Raw genomic sequence first — 19,175 nt, 5'->3', positions numbered from 1 at the left:
TTGCCCTAGTGAGACAGCAAAGACTTATTAGATCATTGTGTCTGCTTCCCCACCTGGGCAGGAAAGAGTCTCCCATACGGAGAACATATGGCTTGGTCTTAGATTAGCAACGAAGAATGTCAGTTGGCAGACAGATGGAGGAGAAGCAGAGGATCATGTGAGCTTTGCTAGCCTGGACCTCACAAACGAATTTTAAAAATCATATCCACTTAGTTCAGTTAAGAAAATAAACACCGACCAACCTATATTCAGGGAAAAAGAGCTAACATTTATTGGACACATATTACAATGTACGCACAATATAGATCCTTTTATAGATCCTTTCTTCATAATCCTCCCTTGTTTTATTGTCTCCATTTTACAGATGAAGAAAATGAGGTGGCCTCACTTTGCCCAAGGTCATACAGTAGTAAATGCAAAGCTCAGAGTCCCGCCCGGAGTTTGATTTGAAAGTAATGCTTTTTCGGAGGTCAGAGAACATAAAAAAATGATTTCATATAACTTTCTAGCTACTTCTTCCATTTTTTAAAACCATGGAGAAAGGGAATCTCCTTTTTTAAAATTATGAAATTCAAGGAATTTGTTACAGGCTGCTGCTTATATTGCTTAATTTAATGGTACTTGGAATATGGAAGTAGATTTTGAGGAAAAGGAATGAGGAAGAAGATACGTAAATGGGACAGTTACAAAATACGAAATTATAAATGTTCGAGACCACCCTTCCCTTATGTCCCCCCACCCCGACCCCAGAAGAAGGAAGATTCTTACTTGTTGGTTCAGGTTAAGAGTTTTCCTTGTTGACCAGAATCTGAGCACAGGTAGGGGGCAGGTATCTTTTCCTAAGGTAAAGAAAGCAAGAATGCAAAATATGGATGTGTGCCATGCAGGAAAAGAAAGTTAAAAAGGTAGGGAGGCAGTGAGGAGGGGAGTTTTGAGTGTTTTTTCTTCTTCCTTCTGTACTTCTCCAAGTATGGTGTTTTAATTTTTAAAAAATATTTATTTACTTATTTATTTTTAGACAGAGAGGGAGGGAGGGAGAAAGAGAGAGCAACATCAATGTGTGGTTACCTCTCACACGCCCCCTACTGGGGACCAAGCCTGCAACCCAGGCATGTGCCCTGACTGGTAATCAAACCAAAGACCCTTTGGCTCACAGGCCAGCATTCAATCCCCTGAGCCTCAGCAGCCAGGGCTGGTGTTGGAATTTTGATTATATCTGTTTATATACAGGGTGGGGAAAAAGGAGGTTTACAGTTGTAAGTGCACAGCGCAGTTTATTTTTCTATTATTGATTAATTACTGTATTATTTTCTATGTGAACAATTATGAACCTGCCTTTGCCCCACCCTTTTTTATTTAACTTCTGTTCATAATGAAAAGCTGGAGAGGTCAAGTTGTTAGAGAAGTGGCTTGTGAATTGAAGGAGAGAAGCAAGTCTAGGCACCATGGTAGGCTATGTGGAAGATGCAGAGGCTGGTGAGAAAGGAGGAGGAGGAGGAGTTTACTGGTTGTGAATGGAAAATTGATATTTTTCAAGACATTCCAGTAAAAACTTGAGTTTAAATCTACCATCTAAATATACCTCTCATCCTTGTTTGTTCCATTTCCTCTCCTTTCTTATATTCTCTTGGTTTAATCGAGTTTTTTTAACTTATTATATTTACCCTTTTTGATGATCTTCCTCCTTTTTGTTTGCCTGTGTTTCATTTGCTTTGATCCTAAAGAACTCCCTTTAGTATCTCTTTCAGCCAAATCTCTTACTGTGAATTTTCTAAGCTTTGTTTTTTTAGAAAATAACTTACATTATCTTTCTTTTATTTTAACTTTTTAAATATGCCATTCAACTAAAGTACAATTGACATATAAAAACTGTTCATATTTAATGAACATGAGTTCATTAAATGAATTTGGGGAGACAGTTATACCCATGAAGCCATAACTATCATCAAGACTGTAAACCTATTCATTGCCTCCTAAGGTTTCCTCCAAACCTTTTTATTATAATTATAATTATTATCTTTTGTTGTAAAAATACAACATAACATCTATCTGCTTAGTAAATTTTTAGTATATGATACAGTCTTGTTAGCTATAGGCACTATGCTAAATAGATCTCCAGAACTTACTTATATCACTGAAACTTTGTACCCATTGACCATCACCTCTCCTGTATCCCCTCCCCTAGTTTTTAGCAAGCACCATTCTACTCTCTGCTTTTATGAGTTTGACCACTTAGATTCAATGTATAAATGAGACTGTACAGTATTTGCCTTTCTTTGTGGGTTACTTCACTTAGTATGATGTTCTCCAGGTCCATTCCTGTTGGTGAAAATGGTAGGATTTCCTTCTTTTTCGAGGCTAAATAATATTCCATTTTATTTATACACCACATTTTCTTTATCCATTCATTGACCAATGGGTGTTCAAGTTATATCCATATCTTGGCTATTGTGAACAATGCTATAATAAGCAAAGGAGTGCAGGGATCTGTCTGATATTCTGATTTCAATTCCTTCGGATAAATACCCAGAAGAGAAATTGCTGGGTCATGTGGCAGTTTCATTTTTAATTTTTTGAGGAATCTCTGTACTATCTTCCAAATTGTCTGTAACAATTTACTTTCCAACCAACAGTTCAGCTTTATTTCTGAAATTCATGTTCTTGGGTAAAAATGTCCACTTGGAAATTACTTTTCATTTACTATTTCACATATGGTTTCCCACTGTCTTCTGTTTTTCACTGTTTCCTCCTTTTTAAGGTAATGCTGTCCTTCTCCAGTTTCTTTTAAGTGTTTCCCTTTGTTTTTGCTTTTCATCAGTTTTACTATTATATGCCTAGGCCTGCTTTATCCTACTTGTGGTTAGCAGAGTTTCTTGAACCTGTTGCTTGACACTACTTCATTAATTAAAAAACATATTAGTGATGTATCTAAACAAATTTCATTCAATCGATTCTCTTTCTCTTTCTGACCAGAAGAAGGCCCCCAAATATATGCATGCTAGAGTTTTTCATTATTGAAAGAATTTTCCTTTGAGCATTTCTATATTTTCCATAGTTTTTCTACTTACCCTTCAATGTGGACATTCCCATATCATCCAATTTAAGAATTCTACTTCCGTTGTATCTTCTCTGCTATCAACCTATATATCAATTTCAGTTACTATATTTTTCATTTCTTGAATGCCCAGTTAAATATTTTGTTTAGAGTTAGGTTCTCTTGAAATATTCCTTACACTTGTCTATCTTGTTTGAGCATAATAATCAAGGTTGTTTTAAAGTTATTATCTAATAACTCCAATGCCTAGATCAACTCTCTGTTATTTTTTCTTTTGGTTTTCAGTCCTCTCATATCTTGTTTTCTGGCTTCCTGATACTTTCTTTCTTAATTGCCAGATATTGTCTAGAACAAGTCATGGAGGCGCTTCAAAGACCTCTTCCTCCAGAGAGAACTTGATTTGCCTCTGGCAGACAGACAGGTATGGCTGTATCGCACTGGTTCAGATGCAGCTGGATTTGGGGACTCGTCTATTTTCGATTTTCCCTTACTGGTAGTGCTTAGCCCTTTCTCAATGGAAAGCCTGAAGAGATTACAAGAGCCCCTCCATCTTCACTAGCATTGAACTACAATTTTTTTGCCTCCCCAGCTTTGTCAGACTGTCAAGATCTTTGTTTAGCTTTTTAGCCTATAGTTAGCCATATGTTGCTTGGATTGTTGACCTTCTGTGCAGATTTTCAGGTTAGGATCTGTAAAGTGATTTGAGGGGGAGTTGAGTATAGAAATTCAATTTTAGATCTTTGGAGTTCACTTTTTTTTTCTGGAACAATGGCCTATTGAATAATGCTCCCTCGATAGCTCTGAATTCTAGTTTTTTGTCTCCCTAAGAATTATGTTACCATCTTCCTGTTTGACTTCTGTGCTCTATACTGTGATTCACCAAATACCTGGAGAGAAGAGACTGTAGTGAATCCAGGCTCAATCCAATGCATTTCCCTTCTTTTTAGAATCTTGGCTGCTCAAGACCTGACTATATTCATCTCCAGTGCCTTGAAACTGCTATTTATTACAGTTCTTTGTGGGATAATAATTCTGCCTGTGTTATGACATTATAGATGGAAGCAGAAGTACTCAGTAAAAAGGGAATCAACTTTTAGCTATTCTTGGCTATTAAATATTGCTCTTCCCCCACCCCATGAGTATTCTTACATGAAGCACTATACAATAGCTGGTCCATGTGTACTCCCAATTTATATAAATTTACAAAATTTGAACATCTCATCACTGCTTACATAGTTGTGGTACTACTTACCAAGATGGGAAAGAACCTGTGGTGGAGGAAATGCAGAGTGGGTTGTATGTTAAATGTAAGGTATAAAAAGAGGAGTAGAAATCAGCTGAACCTACTTATCTGGAGTTTAGAGGAGGGTTAAGGCTAGAAATACATTTTTGGGAATTGTCCAGCTATAGATATCATTTGAAGATTTGGGATTAGTTGAGATATGTGTGAAGTAAGTGTTGAAGAGAGAAAAGATAGGAAGAGAATCTGAGGCACTTTAACATTTAGATGATGAAGAGAGGAAAGGATTTGGGCAAATGAGACAGAAAAGAAGTTGGCCTTGGAGTAGAAGAGAAATCAAGAGATTGTGTCCTCTTAGAAGCCCCTTAAATAAACTGCTCCCAGAAGGAGAGGGTCGTCCACAGTGTCAAAACTGCCAACAGAATAAAATAAGGACAGGGACTTGACCACTGGATTAGGCAATATAAAGAAACATAGTGACCTTGATCAATGCAGCTTGAGAAAAATTGGGGCGATGAAGGTCTTTGTGAAGTAAAGTAAGGAGGTTGAGAAAAGAGTATATACACAAGTATTTTAAGGAGTTTTACAATAAAAGTGACTAATACACGGTTATGTAGTCAGGCTTTCTTTTTAAGGATGGAAATATATCTGTTTCCTCACATGCTAATGAAAATGATTCAGGAAAAAGAAAGGAAATTAATGATCCTTCTTGAGAGATGGGGGATAAAGGGCTAACAAGAACACAATTTTTTACACAGAGGAGAGAGAATGGGATAAAATGAGCAAATATAGGGATTGCATTTAGGTTAGAGTATGGCCGTTTCATCCATCGGAGAAGGAGAGAATCATACTACTTGGGTGCACATGCTTATACATTAGTAAATTTGGTAATGCAAATATATGACATGTAGCTTCTGAATGTTTATAAACGTCTTGCAGGGCAAGAGAGTGAATTGACCAGGGGAATGCAATGTTTCAGCATCTTTTGGAAATTAGTGATCGTAAATTTAAAGTGCATTCAGTCAGCATAGCATGGTTATGGTTTACTCCAGTTATGTTCAACTGGTCGGGCAAATAAAGAGTACACGGCGAGGTGAGTTCTCCCAGGATTATTTGTTATCACATGTGTAAGATAAAGGTAGAGAGGGGAAAGGAGCAGAAGCTATATGCAGGGAGGGAATTGTAATTAAAATGATGAACCGCAAGATTTGAGGCTGTTTTAGCATGAAGGGAAGGACGAGAGAGAAGAGGTGGGATGATTAAAAGGATGAAAAATGACTACACGGGGGAGGAGAAAGCTATAATCTGATGATATATGCTTTAGAGGAGATAGATGATTTGGTTTTGTGAGAAGGTATGAATACTGAACTTTTTGTGTGGATTAACCACGGAAGATTAAGAAATTGCGCCAGATCATCCGCTATCCAGAGGTTTAGAAAGAGGAAAACATCAGGCATAAGGGAATGCCTGAGGTTTAGGTCCTCTTACAATTACTGAGACAGGCAGGGATGGAATGAGTCAAGGGTGATATTCAAAGTATAACCAGTATGACAAGGGCTCTGATCAGTCAGGATTGGCACAACCTGTCAAATGGGCCCGTTATAAACACCTGGTATTGTGTTATTAGCGCTTGCAAACTAAATCGTGGAGCTGGGTGACGGGGCTGCTCTGGTGGTAGGTCGGGGTGAGAGGAACAACCATCAGANCAGGCATAAGGGAATGCCTGAGGTTCAGGTCCTCTTACAATGACTGAGACAGGCAGGGATGGAATGAGTCAAGGGTGATATTCAAAGTATAACCAGTATGACAAGGGCTCTGATCAGTCAGGATTGGCACAACCTGTCAAATGGGCCCGTTATAAACACCTGGTATTGTGTTATTAGCGCTTGCAGACTAAATCGTGGAGCTGGGTGACGGGGCTGCTCTGGTGGCAGGTCGGGGTGAGAGGAACAACCATCAGACCAAGGTTCGTCCTCGGGATCATTTGAAGGCAATTTGTTATGACGAGGCTGGTAATGCACTGGGAGAATGTCGGGAGTTGTGGGTTTCTCACCTTCCGTCCTCCTAGGGCACTGTCAATTATAAATATCTGCAAAATATAGTTGTAATTATTTCTAAAGGAAATGGACTTGGAGTTCAAAGGTATAAACGCAATCCTTGTTCTAACGGCTTGATCTTTAGAAAGTAATATAACTATTCTGGGCCTCAGTTTCCTCATCTATAAAACAATTAGATTCAATTCAAACATTTCTAAGGTCCATTCTGGTGGTAAGGGTTTGAAATACGACTCAGCTTGCTTATGGATAAACATTTGCTTCATAAACATGTTTCCGCACAGGTGCTACTTCTACTTCGTCATTTGTACTTAGTCTCAATAAACGTTCCCTACATCAAAATGTCCCCAGCATCAGACAGTTTGATAGTGATTTTCAGACTGTTATGTAGTGATTTTCTGATTCTGTAAGGGGAAAAAAAAACAAAACCTGAATTTGCATTTTCTGTCTCTAATACTTGTTCAGTCTTTCTCCTACTCACTCTTTTAATACTCCTTAGGGGAAACGATTTTTTAAAAACTCCTTTGAGAGAACTTTTCATCTTTGCTAATTCCTACGTATTTTCCAAAAAGTTTTGAAAGTGTTTTAACTGTTGAATATATGCAAGCTATTCCTAAACTTTTAAAAGACTTTCTGCGTTTAAAGATTATCTCCTTTGTGGTTAGAGTGAAAAATGAGGCTAGGAATTCATTCTGTGTCACTTATTTAGACAGTTAAAAGGTCACTGGGTGTGTTCTTCAAAGTTCACCTTTGCTTAAGGCTGCTCCTTTTTCGCCTAAGGCTGTAATGCCCTGAACGCCAACTAGTCTCACCTGGGAAGCTGCTCCATTTTTATTCAGGGGAAAGTATTTCCAAGGTTAATTGTCCAGAATCTTTTAAAGATTCTGGAGACAGAAGTCCAATTCCGATGGACTCAAATGAATTGTATTAGTTATGTGTTGCTGTATGGTAGATTGCTCCCAAACATACTTTTTACAAGAACACTCATATATTCTGTGTCAGGAATATGGGCCCAGTTTACCTGTGCGTTCTGCTTCGTGGTCTCTCACGGGGCTGCAGCCAAGGTGCCAGCACGATCTCTTCTGAGTGTTAACGACGGTGAAGGATTTGCGCGAGGGGGGACGCAGAGATAAACCTCTGACACAGAGAGACTCAGGAAGAGGACGAACTGGGGCAAACGAAGCACCAAGGGCCAGCAAAGAGGAAGGCAGAAACGGGCTGGAGACGCTGCTGCAGACACTCATCCTGAAGAGGCCGATCTCGCGGCCTCTCGGCAATTTGGACAGAGTGGGCAGGGGAATCTCATCATGAGAAACACCTGGGTGCCCTAGTTGCCAGAGGCCTCTTATCTTGGACTTGTCAGTACCTTCTGGCAAATTTCAACCCTCACTGAAGCTACCCCTCTCACCCCAGCTCCATTCAGAGTCTCAGTACGTGTCGGCTGGCCTGGGGGTCACTGCCAGATGTATGGGACTGGATTATGACTCTGTGGCTGTGGAAGAGCAAGGCCGAGGAGGCCTCATTCTGACATTACTGTGTTTGATTGCAGCCTTCAGCTCCTTGGGCTGTTGCCTCAACCCCTCCCTTGCTGTTGCCCAGAGATTGCCTTAGTTACTTAGTGCTTGACCTCACCCATGTGACAACTTGCTTCTTCAAAAGTGTGCAAGTCTAGATGACAATATATGGAGTATTCCATTAAGACAGAAGTCAGTCTTTTATAAACTGATCATGAAATTGACACCAATTCCTCGTACTTTATTCTACTCATTAGAAGCAAGTCATTAGCCCATACACATGGGGAAAGGATAACACAAAAACATGAATACTAGAAAGTCAGGTTATTATTAACTTCCTAAAGTTAGATTGCTAAATTTGGATATTTGAGGGTCATTTTTAAACTCAGCAACATAGATTCACCCATATAATTGAAAACGTGAGGGATAGCTTGTCTTCAGGTACTGCTGGATCCTGAAACTTAAAAGATGCCAGCAAATATATGAGTTTTTTTCATCACCTTTACTACTGTTAGTTTCATTGTAAGTTCTCCTTTCATGGTTGCCCATGATGACTCTAGGTTTTCATCTGACCACTTAGCAATTCAATGGGAAGAGTATTTCTTTCCTGTTAGTTCTAGCAGAAGTCCTGAGCTTCCAATCACTGAACCCACTTTGGTCACATGGTCATTTCTAAATCATTCATGTGACTTTGATTGGATCATTTGAGGCCATTTGCCTCCTTCTGAAGCTAGAAGGGGTAGACATCCCAATCTAGGCAGCATGGACTGGGAGTGGTGCCTGAAGGGCATTAGGATGCTGGTCTCAGAAGAAGGGACAAAGGATTCTGGGTATAAACCAAAACAACAGATGAGTCAGACTGCCCTACTTTATCAGAGCAGTTCTGTGGAACGTGGGGGGCGCAGAGGCCTTTGAGGTTTTGCTTCTTAATGATAGTTCAGGGATTCTGAACATGTCATCATTGCCACATAGGAACAAATCAGACACCTATATGGCTGAGTGCCTACTGTGCGTTAGACTGTGCTAGGCACTTTACATATACGGTCTCATGAAATACTTGGAGCAACCCTACAAAGTCAGCATTGTTTCATTTTTTATACAGAAGGAAGTATTTTTTCACACCTGATTTTTCCACACCTGATCTTTCATGTTGACCCTCAAAACAGTCCTCATATGCTACCATATACCTGCCAGAATATACAAATATTTTTAATCGTGTTATATTTTATACTTATAGGAATAAGAAACTAGTATTTATGTTTTAGTATAAAGTGTGATTTAGTGTCTGGCATAGTTTATAGTTTAGTAACCAAATAGTTTATTGAAACAAACTTCTTACTTAAAAGATTCGAGGCTCTGGAGTATGAAACTGGAATAAATTTTTAAAATTGGAATAAAAATGGAAAAAATGGAGGAAATGAAGAAACCAAATATTTAAACAATGCTCTAATCAAATTTGAATTTACCAAATAATTACTTGTCTTTTATTTTTCTCTTTTCTGGTCATCTTTACATTTTTGGTATACCCTTTCATATGATACATATGGGAAAAGTTAGTGAAGGAGAAAACTGTACATGCACTTAATAACACATGGTAAGTATCAAACAAGTGACTAATTGCAGAACAAAAACATGTTCCATGTGACAATTACTTTGGTCGGTTTTAACCTCAGTTCTCTCACTTATAAAGTAGAGATGACATACCCAGAAGGGTTGTGTAAAGAACAGAAATAATGAATAAGGGGGACCCAAACCCCCCAGGATTTACTTATAAAAAATTGTGTATTTACTCTTACATGTTTAAACTTCAGTCACCTTCAAAGTAATGTCCACTTGTTGCAATACCCTATTGAGGTATTTTTTTCCACTGCTCAAAACAGTTTTTGAACTCATTGATTTTGATGCCTTTTAGTCCTTCTGCCCTTTTTTGTTTCATCTTTTTCACATTGGTAAAGCATTTTCCTTTGAGGACTTTTCTGATCCAGGGAAACAAAAAAAATATTACTTGGGGTGAGATCTGGTGTTAGGGAGGGTGGAGTATGGGGATCACGTCATTTTTGATCAAACACTGTTGAACACTCAGTGTGGTGTGGGCAGGTGTGCTCAGAAATCACCTATTGTAAAATGGGCAAATATGTTGAAAGAGTCTTCAGAAAAAACTCACTGGAGCCGAACACAGCCTCTCCCAATGACACCAGATGGGACACTGATAAGACGGGTTCCTAGAGCACTCAAGCAGTGGGGAATGCTTGCGCTGCAAGGGGCCCACCATTGAGAAGATAATTCCAGTTTGGGGAGCCCCCTGTAATGGGGTAGGTCAGAACAGAAGTCACTGGAAAGCAAGAAATGCCAATTTGGGCAGGGGACCCCCAAATCCAGCACAGAAGCTGCTCCCCCTCTTGCCAGGAAAAGTGGGGGGAGAAGTGTGAAGGGTGCCAAGGTAGCAGATTAAAGCTGCCTCCCTTTTGCAAAGGTGGGGCTGCCTGAAAAAGGGGAACTGCCCAACTGGCCATTATAAACACAATGCAGTTAGCAGGAGGAGGAGCAGAGAGCTCCTGCAATTGAAACCAGAGCGCTTACATGAGCCCTTGGGGCTGGAGTCCTGGTGACTAGAGATTTCTGTCCATGCCTGGAAAAGAGGAAACACAAACATGGCTATTGGTTAAAAAACTGGACACTCTTACTGGCTTTTGGAGTACATGGAGTTGCTGAGATAGGACTTTTTAAACAAGAGGCAGAGAAAAGCTCTCTGACTTTGGGCACTGGCTGGCTACTGTTGGCTCTTTCTTGGCTCTTGGTTTGCAGCAATTGGACTTGGACTTTGGGTCGCAGGTGCACTTAGATGCTTCGGTCCTCTGGCCCTCGTTTCCCACATGGGTGGGAGCACTCAGACCAGCAATGCCAGGCCCACCAGGGCCTGAGGCCCTGAATCTTTTGAAGTCTGCTCCTGGAAGCAGGGCCCTACACTGGGACATGTGTCTCGCTGGTCTCCAGCCTCTGGGATACTCTGATCCAGTACAGCACAGCACATGGGTCCTGGACTGCTACATGGGGACTGAGAGCAGCACACCCCAGACCCTGAGAGAGAGCTGCTGCAAGAAGATGGCGACTTTGAAGCCGACATTACAGCTAGGACAGATAAGGAAATGGGGGACTTCTGGGTGTGGTNTGCTCCTGGAAGCAGGGCCCTACACTGGGACATGTGTCTCGCTGGTCTCCAGCCTCTGGGATACTCTGATCCAGTACAGCACAGCACATGGGTCCTGGACTGCTACATGGGGACTGAGAGCAGCACACCCCAGACCCTGAGAGAGAGCTGCTGCAAGAAGATGGCGACTTTGAAGCTGACATTACAGCGAGGACAGATAAGGAAATGGGGGACTTCTGGGTGTGGTTTTGGCTTGTAATCTTTTGGGGAGCAAGAGAAGTTCTGGATCTTGTGGGAGACAAGGCTCAGAGTAGGAGCACTCTCAGAACCCCCTGCAAAATTGGAAAATTGTTAATAAATACTTGTTTTCTTCAACACAAATCTTTGGGTCACATATTAGGATGACAAGTGGCTGAGCCTTGTGGTGCATAGTGACACCCCTTTATAAACTGTATAAAGCATACAGTTTAACATGAGATACGTGCCCAGTAAGTTCGTCCTGCTCTTGTCCAAACAGATTAAAATATCGCCTGACATAGACTCCTAAAGTAACTAATTCACTCAAGAGAAGAATTGAAATGACTCTAGTTTATTATTATTTGGATGTCAGTAGATCAGCAATTTTTAACCCGGGTGCCACAAGAATTTTTAAAACATGCAATGCCTGACTGTTTAGTCAGGGGTACTGATTCTTTTATCTTAGATTATCAAATTAAAAAAATGATAGACTATACCTATGTTTTGTCAGATTGGCAAAATTATATATTTATTGGTGTGCTACAGAATTTTAGTAATGAGTTTATGTGTGTGCCACGAGATGAAAAAAGTTGAAAATCTCTGCTCTAGATGGACTGTTGTTAGTCATTTCTTAGAAATGTCTGAGTTTATCCCTCATATGAAGTGCTAATTATTTAAAGATTTTTCAGTGTCTTGAAATTTAGAGTGGAATATTTTGTCTGCTCAAAGGAATTCTGTATGGTTTGGATCTTGAATGGAGGCAGAGCCAGTTTCCCATAAGAAAAGTGAAGACACTGGCTACCTGCTTTACTAGTTTTCCATGGACATGGGACATGGCTTGGGAATTTTAAGCCAAACTAGAAGGAGGAGAAGCAGCTTTCCCCTACGGATATGGGGGAAAGAGCATTCCCGGAAGTCAGAGGAACCTTTCCAAAGGCCCTAGGGTGGAGGCGCTTGGCAGGTTTTGAGGAACAGCAAGGAGGTCAGAGTGCCTGGGGCACTGCGAACAAAGGGCCAAGCAGCAGATTTACAAACATATGTTATACACATTATTTCAAGACCATTTAAAAGAAGAAGACATTGGGACCCAGAGAGTTTGTGACTTGCACAATGTGTGGCAAACACGAGAACTCAGAAGATCCTGTTTTTATCAAGCCCTGTGTCTTTATTAAGATGCCATTTCATGTTTACTTCAAGAGTGCCTTAACATTTTCTCTATCTCCGAGGTGTTTTTGGTTAAAGCTATCAGATGTCAGGAATCACACCTTCTCAGGTTGCCTTGAATGCAGCACCAAGTTCAAATAGATTCATTCTAAATCGCTTTGAGGAATTATTCTAAAAATAGACATTAATTTCCATTTTATTGTGATAGACTTGACTGAATTTCTTAATTTAGTGAGGATATTTTAGAGTAGGTTAAATCTGATTATTTGGCAGATTAGCAAATACGTTTTATATCTACATTATATTATTTATTATAAAGCCATTTAAAAATTTTACATGGGATTTAAATTACTTGTTTATTCAAACATCCAACTAAGGGGCAAAGGTTCAAGTCACATGCAGTAGTTGAATTCATTCAGAACATACCTTTATACAGATACAAACTCGTGTGCATGCACATACACATGTATTAGCCACAACTCATGAGTGCTCTAACAAAAATATTTTTAAATGCCTAATGAAGAATTAAATGGACTTTTATTGATAGTGTAACATTATAACAGACAGGTGATTTAATTTGTGTTATTTTAAAAATGTAATTATTAAATATTTATGACATATTATACTTCATGAGACTTAAATACTCATACCAAAATCATATGGTGAAGATAAAATGCAGACAAAGAGTCTGCATTCCCACAGCCACCGACCCCTAAATGACCTGCTAATAAATGCCAGATTCTCATCTTGTAAAACTCCTATGGGAGAATAATAAAGGATGAACATTTGGCCCAACATTTATTTTTATAAAACAAGCACCTTTAGTTTTCTTTCAGAAGAGGCATTTTCCTGCTCTGTGAAAGTCTGTGGTCCTTTATGAAAATGTGTACATCTTGTCACACAGCTAGAGCCATAAATCCAGGCAGTTACTTCCAGTGTGGAAGCTCCGACATCCGGCCTAGCCAATCTAGATGATTTAAATTGGAGTTGATATTTATATTTTTATTTTCGAGTTTCTAGTACATTTACCAGTTAATTATTTAATCCTTCATTTTTCTTAGACCATAGCTTTGGTTGCAAAATTTTAGGGAATAAAATGAGGTAGATTCAAAAAGAAATATAGTAAATATGATCAGTCTTTTGATTAGTACTTGTTACAGGCCAGAAATTCTAAAACTTCATCTATCTCTGGGTGCTATAGAACAGATTGGTATACATGCCACAATGAAGAGAATAATGAGTTTGTGACAAATACAAATATAAACTAAAATAAATATATCAAAGATACTTAGAGGTGAATCAAAATTAAGAGTAAAGAAATTATACAACTTAACACCAGGAAGACAATCTAATCACCAAATGGGCAAAGGACCTGAATAGACACTTGTCCAAAGAGGACATACAGATGGCCCATATGAAAAGATGGGTATGAAAAGATGCTCAATGTCACTCATTATCAGAAAGATGAAAATTAACACCACAATGAGGTATTACTTCACACCTGTTATAATGGCTATTATCAATAAACCAACAGACAAAAAGTGCTGGTGAAGATGTAGAGAAAAGGGAACCCTAGTGCACTATTGGTGGGAATGCAGACTGGTGTAGCCACTGTGGAAAAGAGTATGGTGTTTCCTCAAAAAATTTTTTAAAGGGACCTACCTTTTGACCTAGCAATCCTACTTCTAAGAATATATCTTAAGAATCCTGAAAAACCAATTTGAAATAATATATGCACCCCTATGTTCATAGCAGCATTATTTACAATAGTCAACATCTGGAAATAGCTCAGGTGGCCATCAGTAGATTAGTGGATGAAAAGGCTATGATACATGGTATATTTACACAATGGAATGATACACAGCCATGACAAAGCAGGAAATCTTAGCTTTTGCAATAGCATGAATGGACCTGGAGATTAGTATGCTTTATGAAATGAGCCAACCAGAGAAATACAAATACCATATGATTCACTTATATGTGGACTCTAATGAACAAAATAAATTAACAAACAGAATAGAAACACAGACATAGAAACATGGAACAGACTGACAGCTGTTGGAGGGGAGGGAAGAGGAGGAACTGGCTTATTTCATTTAGCATAGTTCTCTCCAGGTCCACCCAAGGCTGTTACAATGGTAAAAGAATAAACATAGACATTAAAATGTCCATACTACCCAAAGCCATCTATAGATCAATGCAATTCCTATCAAGGTACCAATGCTATATTTCACAAAACTAGAGCAAATATTCCAAAAAATTTGTATGGAACCACAAAGGACCCCAAATAGCCACAACAACCTTGAGAAAGAAGAACAAATTTGGAAAAACCACACTACCTGTTATCAAACCATGCTACGAGGCCACAATAATTAAAACAACATGGTTATTGGCACAACACAGACATATAGATCAATGGAACAGTAGAGGGCCCAGAAATCAACCATGACTTTGGCAAAGGAGGCAAATACATACAATGGGATAAAGAGAACATAGTCAATAAATGGACAAAAATGGAAAAATTGGATGGACATGTCCAAAAAAATGAAACTAGACCACCTTATTACACCATATACAAGAATAAACTCAAAATGGATTAAAGAGTTAAATGTTAAACTCAAAACCATAAAAATCCTAGAAGAAAATATAGACAGTAAAATCTCAGACATTTTTCCTAGCAATAGTTTTTCTGATATATCTCCTGGAGCAAGGGAAAAGAAAAAAGAAACAAATGGGACTACATCAAGCTAATATTTCTACACAGCAAAGGAAACCATCAACAAAATGAAAAGACAACTCATTGAATGGGAAAACATATTTGCCAATGATACATTTGATAAGGGGCTAATATACAAAATTTATAAAGAATGTATAAAACTCAACACCCAACACCCTCAACACTCCCCACAAATAAAACAATCCAATTTAAAAAATGGGCAAAGGACCTGAATAGGCATTTCTCCAAACATGGCCAATAGACATAGTAAAAGATGTTCACCATCACTAATTATCAGAGAAATGCAAATTAAAAGCATAATAAGATACCACCTCACATCTGTCAATATGGCTATTATCAATTAATCAATAAACAAAAAGTATTGGCAAGGATGTGGAGAAAAAAGAACTTCCTTGCACTGTTGGTGGGAATGCAGATAGGCACAGCCACTGTGGAAAGTAGTATGGGGTTACCTCAAAAAATGACTTATGATTCAGTGATTCCACTTCTGGGAATTTATCCTAAGAATCCTGAAACAATAATTTGAAAGAATATGTACACCCCTATGTTCACTGCAGCATTATTTACAATCGCCAAGATATAGAAGCAGCTCAACTGCCCATTGGTAGATGAGTGGATAAAAAAGCTGCTGTACACTTACACAATGGAATACTACTCAACTGTAAAAAAGAAGAAAAGCCATGCATCTTTACAAAAAATTAATATAAATGATACTATCTTGTATCACTCTAGAAAGTAAATATACCATTGTCAACCTTTCAAGTTGTATAAATTAGAAATTGTGTCCAGCTGTGAATAGCTGAGGTCCAATGGGAACAAGGTAGAAACATTTTTATTAGTTTGCTCCTGGAAAAAATGAATACAACTGTTGGTATAGTAGATTCCTGATACTATCAATATTCCAGTTCCCTTTTATATTTTATCTTTATTTTCTTAGTATGGGGCTATAGTCACAGCCATATCACAGTCAGGCTGGCTGTCCCATACATGTTCTAGGTTGGAAGATAATAGGAAGGGCAAGAGGGTGCTTTTCCCAGCCTGGAAATGTATGAACGCAGTTTCAGCCTCTTTAGTAAGCAAGTCCAAATGAGACAACAGGAACCAGTAAAATTCCATGGTTTTTATTTCTGAAGAAGTGAGCTACCCATTTTTATATGCTTCAGATCATTAAGTAAGTTAATACTTTTAGACTGCTATTCAGCAATATATGTTGAGAAAGGGAAAAAAATAAATACTGGTAATTCCACTTTTAAAATTTTCTATGAAATAATACAAAATTTTTAAGCTACTTATTTTTATTAAATTATTTTTAAAATAGAAAAAATTGAAATTAATTTTATGTGTAAGAGAGAGATTTGTAAAATTTATGGTACAACCATACAATGGGATATACTGTATATATTAAGATTGCAGTTTTGAAAAATTTTCAATTAGTTGGGATTGCTTTCTGTAATGATAGTATGTTTTTTTAAAAAAATATTTTATTTATTTATCTTTAGAGGGGAAGGGAAGGAGAGAAGGAGAGAAATATCAATGTATGGTTGCTTCTCGTGAGTCCCCTGCTGGGAACTGGCCTGCAACCCAGGCATGTGCCCTGACTAGGAATCGAACCGCGATACTCTGGTTCACAGGCCATGATAGTATGTTTAAAGCAGGTAATAGGCTAAAAATTTGTGGTCATCATTTAATAATATGTAGGTGATGAAAAATCAGCAAAGAATTATGAAATATAGTCATGAATACTCATTCATCTATATTTGTTGGAAATCACTTTGATTTTTATCTCTTCTTTTGTAGTTCCTAAATTTTCTACATGAGTGTACTGTATATTTTCTATAAGTTGAAGAGTCCATTTAAAAATTATAGTAACTCACATCTAGGTGCAATGTAAAACTTCATTGGATTTACCATAAACCTCAAATATATTTTATTTAAGTAATACTTTATATATATATCTATATTTGTATATTCTGAACCTCTGGATATATTCATGTTAAATTTGAATAGTGTATTCATATTTGAGATGTCATTCAATTCTGTATCAGAAACTTCTGGTTTGAATGATTAGAAACTGAAATAAACAAATCTAAAAAAATGGAACCTTCACTGTTAGTTCACTGTCAAGAATAAACAAATAGAAGAGATTAACATACGCTCAGAGTGGAGGGAGTATAATAGTCTATAATCTGGTTCATGGCCGCACATGAAAACCTGGTAGTCTTCAGAAGGAAACACCCAAGAGGCTGGATTCTAGGCATATGGGTTTCCAGCATATGAAAAATTCCTGTTCCTAAGTGCAGCACAGAAACTCTTGAGTCACTGATTGTAAAGATACTCTGGGACAATATGTCTATCAGTGGTAAAGAGTATGACTAGATATTCAAGAGGCCTTGGGGTCTCCTGAATGCTCTTCTCTGGTATAAGAACTTACGAAGTTTGCACACCTGGGGTGTTGGAGAGGAGCTTAATGAGGACTGAATCTGAAAGACAGCTCCAAACAAAGAATTGTTTGGCCAAAATGTCAATAGTACCAAGAAATTTTACAAACCACTTTTGACACATTCGATCAATCACAGCCCTTTCTCCATACACTGAATAAATCTTTTTTGTTCACTTCACCTTTGCTTTTTTACCTTTGTTGAACTAATAAATAATAATATGCCAAGAATGCATTTTGTTTTCCCATTTTGTTTTCTTCCATCTTCAATAATAAAATGGTTATGCAAAAATTCACCAATTTTGATAAGTTTTTAAAAATGCACATTGATATGACAGCTGTCACAATACAATCTAACAAAATAGTTTCAAATTAAACTAAAGACAATGAAGTACTACTAGAGCCATCGTACAGAAAAAAAGTAATGTACTTTTTTTTAATGAATCCACTGAAGTCTAAACTTCCTCCTTTAATGACATACTCTTTTAAAATTTATTTATTTATTTATCTTTAGAAGAAAAGGGAAGAAGAGAAGGAGAGAAATATCAATGTATGGTTGCTTCTGGTGCATCCCCTGCTGGGAACTGGCCCCTGCTGGGAACTGACCTGCAACCCAGGCATGTGCCCTGAGGGGAATCGAACTGCGATCTTTTGGTTGGCAGGCAGTAATGGACTTTTTGTCAAACAAGCATTTGCTGTTCCTGATATATAGAATGCTTTACCAAAATATTTACATGACTTTATCTTCTCATCATCCAGTTTTAAGTTCAAATATAACCTTTCCACACGTCTTTCCTGTTGGCTTAACTCGCATTATTTCAATCTTTCTGTATCACATTTCTTCCTTTAATGTCCTCAGAACTCTTACAGCTATCTGAACTGATGTTATATATATATTCATTTATTGATTTCCACACTACAATATAGGGTTATAAGGGCATTATCCATAAAACCCACTGTTCCATCCATAGTAACCTAGAACAGTGCATGACCTAAGAGGTGTTCAATGATCATTTGTTGAATGAAAGAATGAGTGAATACATAAATTGTAATGAATTTGAAACTTAAGATTGTGTCAGGTTTTAAATACTGTAAAAGAAATCCTTCTTTTCTCCCATCACATCTATAACCACTTTCTCTTACTATATGTAAACATTATGTAAAATGATTTTGTTTTATGTTTGGTTTTGGCCTACAGGATGATTACAGAGAAGATAAAAGTAGGACTCAGAACAGCAATAGAGCACTGTCAGCTAGGACCATTGGCATGCTGTTGAAGAAGCAATCAGCAGAAGGAATGAAAAAGTTTATTATTGGAATCCTTTTAGATTCAGTACATTACTTACGTTTATATATATGAGCCATGGCTCTTTATATTTTGATTTTTCTTTTTTCATGTGCAAATTCCATAACGCAAATTATAAATTGGGTATTTGAATACGTAATTCTAGTACTTTTTTATTCATTAATTTGTATCATAGTTGGTAATCAATTTTGGAAGAAGTTGAGGTTGACATAATTCTCAGGTCAAGTCAGCCATATGTCTACTTTTTAATAATACTACATAGTTTGAACTATCTTCTTTAGCC

Source organism: Sturnira hondurensis, unplaced genomic scaffold (genome assembly GCF_014824575.4).
Source record: "Sturnira hondurensis isolate 20B ecotype Veracruz unplaced genomic scaffold, ASM1482457v3 Scaffold0021354, whole genome shotgun sequence".
Classification (NCBI taxonomy): domain Eukaryota; kingdom Metazoa; phylum Chordata; class Mammalia; order Chiroptera; family Phyllostomidae; genus Sturnira; species Sturnira hondurensis.
This window is presented reverse-complemented; position numbering follows the sequence as displayed.